This window comes from Melospiza melodia (genome assembly GCF_035770615.1).
Source record: "Melospiza melodia melodia isolate bMelMel2 chromosome 7 unlocalized genomic scaffold, bMelMel2.pri SUPER_7_unloc_1, whole genome shotgun sequence".
Classification (NCBI taxonomy): Eukaryota; Metazoa; Chordata; class Aves; order Passeriformes; family Passerellidae; genus Melospiza; species Melospiza melodia.
Window position 1 is genome coordinate 5558829 of NW_026948497.1, and position 7252 is coordinate 5566080.

Genomic DNA, 7252 nt, shown 5'->3' on the forward strand with positions numbered 1-7252 from the left:
GCTCGCAACCATCACCTCCCAGTGGGAGATGGAGGAAATCAGGCAGGGCGCGCAGGAACCCTACATGGCATTTATAGAGCGTCTGTATAGGTTTGTAGGAGCGCAGGTACCGGGGGAGAGGGAGAGAGAGGAAATGCTAAGGCAGATGGCGTACCTTAATGCCAATCTGGCATGTAAGAAGGCCATCCGATCTCTCCCTCGGAGCCCCCGGCCCATTGTGGAAGCAACGATAGAGGCGGTTGCCGGGAGGGTTCCTTTGTCAGATCCAAAAGCGTGCCTCAGAAGATTGTCCATGGCCTTTGCCGAGCTTCCAGAGCCTGAGTACGCCGACGCCGAGGCAGCCGCAGCCAGTGGTCCTTTTACACCCGGGACTGGCAGGAGAACAACAGCTTCTCATCCCTGCCATCTCTGCAGACAGATGGGTCACTGGATGCCGCAGTGTCCCATGAGACAGAAGTTTTAGAGTTTAGGAGGAAGGAGGAGGAAGGAGAAAAACTGCAAAAAAGCTAGATCAAGAGCACAGCCCCTCCCTGTGCCAAGATAGAAATGTGGCGGGTGCCGTAACATCAAGCGAGGAGGGAGGAACAAAGGGAAACCTGTCATGCATGTTACCGGACTTGCCCTATTTCTTATCTATACCTGATGTGACATTTAACAACTGTGGTTTACAGCCTCAACCTGCGTTTAACACCTTGTCCTCTGCTTCCCCATATAGGCTGCAGCTCACTAGGGACCTACACCTTCCCAATAGTGATTTACAGCTGGTGTCTGTCGACCTCCAACATCTGGGTTGATGGAGGAGTTTAGGACAATGCAGGTGGACTGTCGTCGGAGATACTAAGCACACTCCACGAGACCTTTACATCGTCCCAGGGCTGGTCACTATGGACCGGGACCATTTCGTGGTAGGGCTGTACTGTGTCTGACCCCCACTCTTCCTCCCCAAGGGACAAATCATTGCCCAGGCCATTCCGTTTTCTGATAAGGACTATTGGAAGAAGTCATTGGGAGACTCCTCACCTCCGACAGTGGCCTGGGCGCAAGTAGTGGGAAGGGAGAAGCTCCGCCTGACAAGTCAACTCTAGTTGGGTGGGGACCGCAAAATCATCAGCGGTCTTTTGGACACAGGGGCAGATGTGACGATCATTCCCTCTCGGGAATGATGGGGGCCTGCAAAACGCAGCTGGCACGATTCAAGGTGTAGGAGGGCTCCAATTGGCCAAGCAATCAAGGAGCATTGTACAAATTACGGGACCCGACGGACAATTGGCTTGGTTTGTTTTGGATTACACCAAGCCTCTCTGGGGGAGAGACCTTCTAGCCCAGTGGGGAGGCAAAATTGACCTTCCAAAAGCTCCTCAGGTTTTTCAGGCAGTGGTCACTGAAGAGCGCTGGACCTGGAAGCTGGAATGGTGGTCTGATGAACCAGTACAAGTCAAACAGTGGCCACTTAACAAAAATTGAAGGCGCTCCACGAGCTCGTTCAGGAGCAGCTACTAAAGGGCAATATTGAGGAGACCATGTCTCTGTGGAACTCCCCTATATTTGTCATCAAAAAGCTCAACAAGGACAAGTGGCGGCTCCTGACCAACCTCCGCCAAATTAATGAGAGAATCGTAAATATGGGGTCTCTCCAACCAGGGATGCCATCCCCTGCAATGCTCCCCCGAAACTGGAATTTGGCCGTAATTGACATAAAGGACTGCTTCTTCCAAATTCCTCTGCACCCTGAAGATGCCCGGCATTTTGCCTTCATGGTTCCTTCCATCAACCGCAAGTCCCCAGATAAGCGCTACCACTGGCGGGTCCTTCCACAAGGAATGAAGAACAGCCCTGTCATATGCCAGTGGTACGTCACTTCTCTGCTGTCCCCAATACGTACAGACCTCGGGGATGCCATCATTTTACATCATTATATGGACGACATCCTCGTTTGTGCAGCCGACAACAGTTTGCTTGCCCATGCGCTTGACCTGACAACCAATGTGTTGGTGGCTTCAGGGTTCGAGCTCCAGCAGGACAAAATTCAAAGGATGCCACCTTGGAAATACCTGGGCCTTGAAATTACAAAGCGGACCATTGTGCCGCAAAAATTGGCTATAAGGACTAATGTCCAGACCCTTGCAGATGTCCATCAACTGTGTGGGTCTTTAAATTGGGTGAGACCCTGGCTGGGCATTTCTACCGATGACCTGGCCCCCCTTTTCAATTTGTTGAAAGGGGGAGAGGGGCTTAGTTCCCCTAGGACTCTCACCCCAGAGGCTCAGGGGGCACTGGAAAGGATCCAAAAGGCTATTTCGGCCAGGCAGACCCACCATTACCATCCAGGCCTGCCATTTAAATTCATAGTACTGGGAAAATTGCCACACCTCCATGGCATAATCCACCAGTGGGATGAGACTCTGAAGGACCAAGGCTGGGGAGATAAACTCTTAATCATAGAGTGGGTCTTCCTCAGCCACCATCGGTCCAAAAGAATGACAAGGCCACAGGAGCTGGTAGCCGAACTGATCCTCAAAGCAAGATCGAGGATCGGGGAGTTGGCAGGATGAGATTTCGAATGCATTTACATACCAATTGAATTGGAGTCGGGCCAATTAAAGATGAAGACGTTCAATGAACTGCTGCACACTAATGAGAACCTTCAGTTTGCATTGGACAGTTACACTGGGCATATTGCAGTAAATCGGCCGGCCCACAAATTATTTAATTCGGAATTTAAATTATCACTAAAGAAAGTCCAAAGCAAGGGGCCTCTGGATGCAGTGACAGTTTTTACAGATGCGTCTGGAGCATCCCACAAGTCAGTCATGACTTGGAAGGATCCTCAGACTCAGCGGTGGGAGACAGATGTTGCTGTTGTGGAGGGTTCTCCACAAATTGCTGAGTTAGACAGTAGTAGTCAGGGCATTCCAGAGGTTCCAGGGACCTTTCAATTTGGTAACAGATTCTGCATATGTTGCTGGTGTAGTGTCCAGAGCTCAATCTGCAGTTCTGCAGGAGGTCTCAAATCAAAAGTTGTTTGAACTACTCACAAGGCTCGTTGATTTAGTCTCCCACCGAGAGCATCCGTTTTTCGTAATGCATGTGAGATCGCATGCAGAGCTGCCTGGGTTCATCGCTGAGGGCAACCGTCGTGCTGATTCCCTGGCCGCGGCTGCTGTCACGGTGGGCCCGCTCCCAGATGTGTTCGGCCAGGCTAAGATCAGCCACCAGCTCTTCCACCAGAACGCACCTGGCTTGGTCCGGCAATTCCATCTGACCCAGGACCAGGCCAAGGTGATCGTGGCCACATGTCCCCAATGCCAGCGCGACCAGATGCCCACCATTGCCTCAGGGGCTAATCCCAGGGGCTTGGCGAGCTGTGAAGTGTGGCAAATAGACGTAACGCACATCCCTTCTTTTGGTAGATTGTGTTACGTCCATGTCTCAGTGGATACCTTCTCCGGAGCCATCTACGCCTCTGCCCACACAGGGGAGAAGGCCACGGATGTCCAGAAGCATCTGCTTCTGGCGTTCGCTGTCTTAGGCATCCCTAGGGCCATCAAAACTGACAACGGCCCAGCGAATACATCTAAGGAACTGCTGAGCTTCCTGCAGCAATGGGGAATAGAACATAAGACCGGCATCCCTTATTCCCCGACAGGCCAAGCCATGGTGGAGAGGGCCCACCAGAGCCTGAAGAAGATCTTAGCTCAACAGCAAGAGGCTGTGAAGGTGGAGACCCCCACATCTGGTTGTCAAGAGCACTTTACACTCTCAACTTCCTTAATTGCTCTTTTGACAATCCCAACCCTCCAGTGGTCCAACACTTCGGCAGCCACCAGCAGTTGCAGCCTAAAGCCAGGCCGCTGGTCCTTATCAAGGATCCGGAGACCTGGCGGATGGAGGGGCCCTTCGACCTAGTGACCTGGGGGAGGGGATATGCTTGCGTGTCCAGTCCCTCAGGCCCCCGTTGGATATCATCAAATGGGTCAGGCCCTTCGTCCCGAAGCAGAGGACGCAGAAGGAGGCTGTGCCACAGGTCCAGGTGGTGTGCTGGCGGTGACGGAGAAAACCCTCCCAAACACCATCAGTTTCCTCAGATGTCCAGTTCCTCCCCAATGCTGAGACCCCTCCTCCTACCCCTCTCCTCACTGAACTACCTTTGATTTTTGACTCCAGACCTTCCTCCCCTTCTTCTACTCCTCTTCCTGAGTTAGGTTTGTTGTTTGGGGCAGAACCATCTGTTTAAATATTTGTTGCTCCCACTGTTCTCTTTTGTATTATAGTTACTTCTCCCCAATGGCCCCCGCATCAACACCGATGGCCCCCAATCTAAACGTCCTGCTGATGCTACTGACGGCCAGCGTATTCCTGCTATCACCATCAGAGTCGTGGGTCATCCCCCAGCCGAAGGTCACCGTCTCTGGGACAGAATCATATATGCCTTGACACCGGCTCAGCAGAGGACCCCATGTCGTCTTGTCTTGTGGGGATCCCTTTCGCTCCAGGCGAGTTTCCCCCACCTTTAAGTCAGCCTTTTCCCCTATTTTGGCCCAGAGCCTTACTATCCTTCCCAGTTTTGATTCTAGCAACGCCTGGAGCGATGTAGTGTTTAGGCTGAATCCTTTAGCCTCCGAGCCCACACAGAATTACATCTTCTCGGTTCTGCCACCTCCTCTATCTGTTTTCAGTTCGATTACACTTATGTTCCTATAAAGAAGGGCATGGAGGTGGTCCAGCAAACTAAAAAGGAATATCAGGCGAACCAGTGATGCAAAGCCATGCTGAAGATCAGTGGCCCTACCACCACTGGATGGACCCCATATGCCCTTCCTAGGGGAGCGTTTTTGATTTGTGGCGATCGAGTGTGGACAGGCGTCCTCTCTGGTCTGATCGGAGGGCTGTGCACTTTTGGCAGACTGATGCTGTTCACCCCCAATATCACCCAAATTGTCAATTGGAAAAAGGCAAATGTCACGTCTGAATTGGCCAGAGCTAAAAGAGATCTCAAGGATCTCACTGAGGACTGTGACAACGAAATTACACATTGGTCTCACTCTAAATCGGTCGCTTTTACCATTCTATTGCCTTGGGTATCAGTGGCGAAGTCTCTAGGTGAATTGTGCCGCCTAGAGTGTTGGGTGGCAAAACAAGCCAATTTTACATCAGCTGCCTTATACGACCTCCTTACAGATGAGGAAATAACAAGAAAGGCGACACTCCAAAACAGGGCAGCAATAGACTTTCTATTGTTGCTACATCATCATCACTGTGAGGAGTTCGAGGGCCTTTGCTGCATGAACCTGTCCTCATGAGCCGAGGACGCCAGGCATTCTGTCAAACGACTTCAAGACCTGCTCCATCAAGTCAGACAAGAGACCTCTGACTGGCTGGGGGACATTTTTAAGGGTTGGGGCCTTAGTTGGTGGGCCGGTTCAGTTTTAGAATCAGTTTATAAAGTTGTTTTAGGTTTGATTATACTTTTAGTTCTTGTTACTTTGATCCTCAGCCTGGTTAAAAGACTTGTGATGAAAGTGTCAACGCCAAGTGTGAACCACGCCACCGTTCCCCTCAATGAGCTCATCGAGCTGGAGGACCTCTCCTCGGAGGCCGGAGAAGCAGTGGATGAGGAGGGGGTGACCGTGCCGCCCCTCAAACACCTATGGGCGGACGGACTCCAGCTTGAGGAGGGCAAGACTTGGTGGGACCAGCCGCAGGTCCCTGCTGTTTAAGTTTCATATGGACTTTTCAGTTCTTTCTATTTTTAATTGGTAAAAAACGGGGAGATGTTGTAGTGCGTTCAGTTATTTTATTTGATTGCTTCCCTATTTGAGGTATTGCTCCCCCTATTTTGTGTAAAATGGTTCTGCCCTCCCCTGTTTTCCAGCCACAGCCCTGCCAGTTATGTTGTTCCCTTAGCAACCCTTGCTATGTGTATTGTCAATCTTTTAGGTTATATAATTCCTCCTCCCCCTTTTTCCCTTATATGTATACTTTTTCTCCTCCCTGGGTCCAATCAATCACCCCCCAACTCCACCTAGTATTCCAGAAGCTTATCCTCTTTGGGGGTTGGGGTTGGCTGTGGTCCCGGGGGCCCTCCCATACCTCGTATCTATTGGGCTCTCCACTATGTCATTTGTGTTAAGTTCATCCCCTCTCCTCCCCCTATTGGTCTTTTGTAAACCCCTCCCTTATCCACCCCCTCCCTTCATAACCCTGCTCCCAACTCCATTCTTGGTCACTCCCTGGTTGGCATCGTGGGCTTTCCAATAAACCTGTTTCACCCCCAGCGAGGGTCCAACTCCTTCCTTCTCGTCGTTTAGCAGCGATCCAGTCTGCAGCCAGCACAGCCTGAGGCCTTATGATGCCAAGGGGTGCTGGCAGGATTTGCAGCTGGGTGTCGGCCTTAACCTCAGCTAGCCGTACACTGACCTTGAAGGCCAGATACACCTCGCTGCAGGCCAAGGCTAGGATCATGGTTGCTGTAGCTAGAGAAAGTGTGGGGCGCGCAGGTCCACCATCAGGAGGAAGCAAGTATAGGCCAGTACTGTCAGGTACAAGAGGGATGGAGAGACCTCAAGTCCCTTTGAGAGAGCGACATTGCTATTACTGTGGAGAGGCAGGACACATCAGGAGGTTTTGTAGAAAGCTCAGTCTCGATGAGGCAATAGCCAGGGAACAAGATAATTTAGGGAAGATATTTAGAGGTGACAATTAGAGGGTCAGGGGCTTTACAGTTTAGAGGACCCGAGGCAACATCTAGAAGAGTCCTTGGTAAACTTTAAGGTGGGACCCCTAAATGAAGAATTAGAATTTTTGAGTAGACACAGGAGCAGATAAGTCCTGTCTCAACAAAGTACTAAAAAGTATAGTATAGTAAAAAAAAATCTGAAGTTAGACAAAAACAGATAGACAGGACATCCAATAGCACCAAAACTGGCCAGTAACACTAAACTTGTAATAAGTAATGTGAAAACAAAAGGTACCTTATTGTTGTCTTGTTTTGTGTGTGAGAGTGAGTGACAAAGTCAGCCTCAGCTTCCCGGGCCGGTGGGAAGGAGGGCAGTGGAAGTGTGTGTGTGACCTGCAAACCAGACTAGTGCTCCCCAGATGTGTGAGGGAGCCGTAGCTGTAAAAGCCTGAGTGACACGCAGGCAGCCTCACAGGCAACCAGAGTCAGGGCCCTTCCAAGAGGCCCAGAGATACTGAGACCTGGAGGCCAACCCCAAGGTGAGGGGGGCTACAGGGACCCATGATTTTCTAGCAA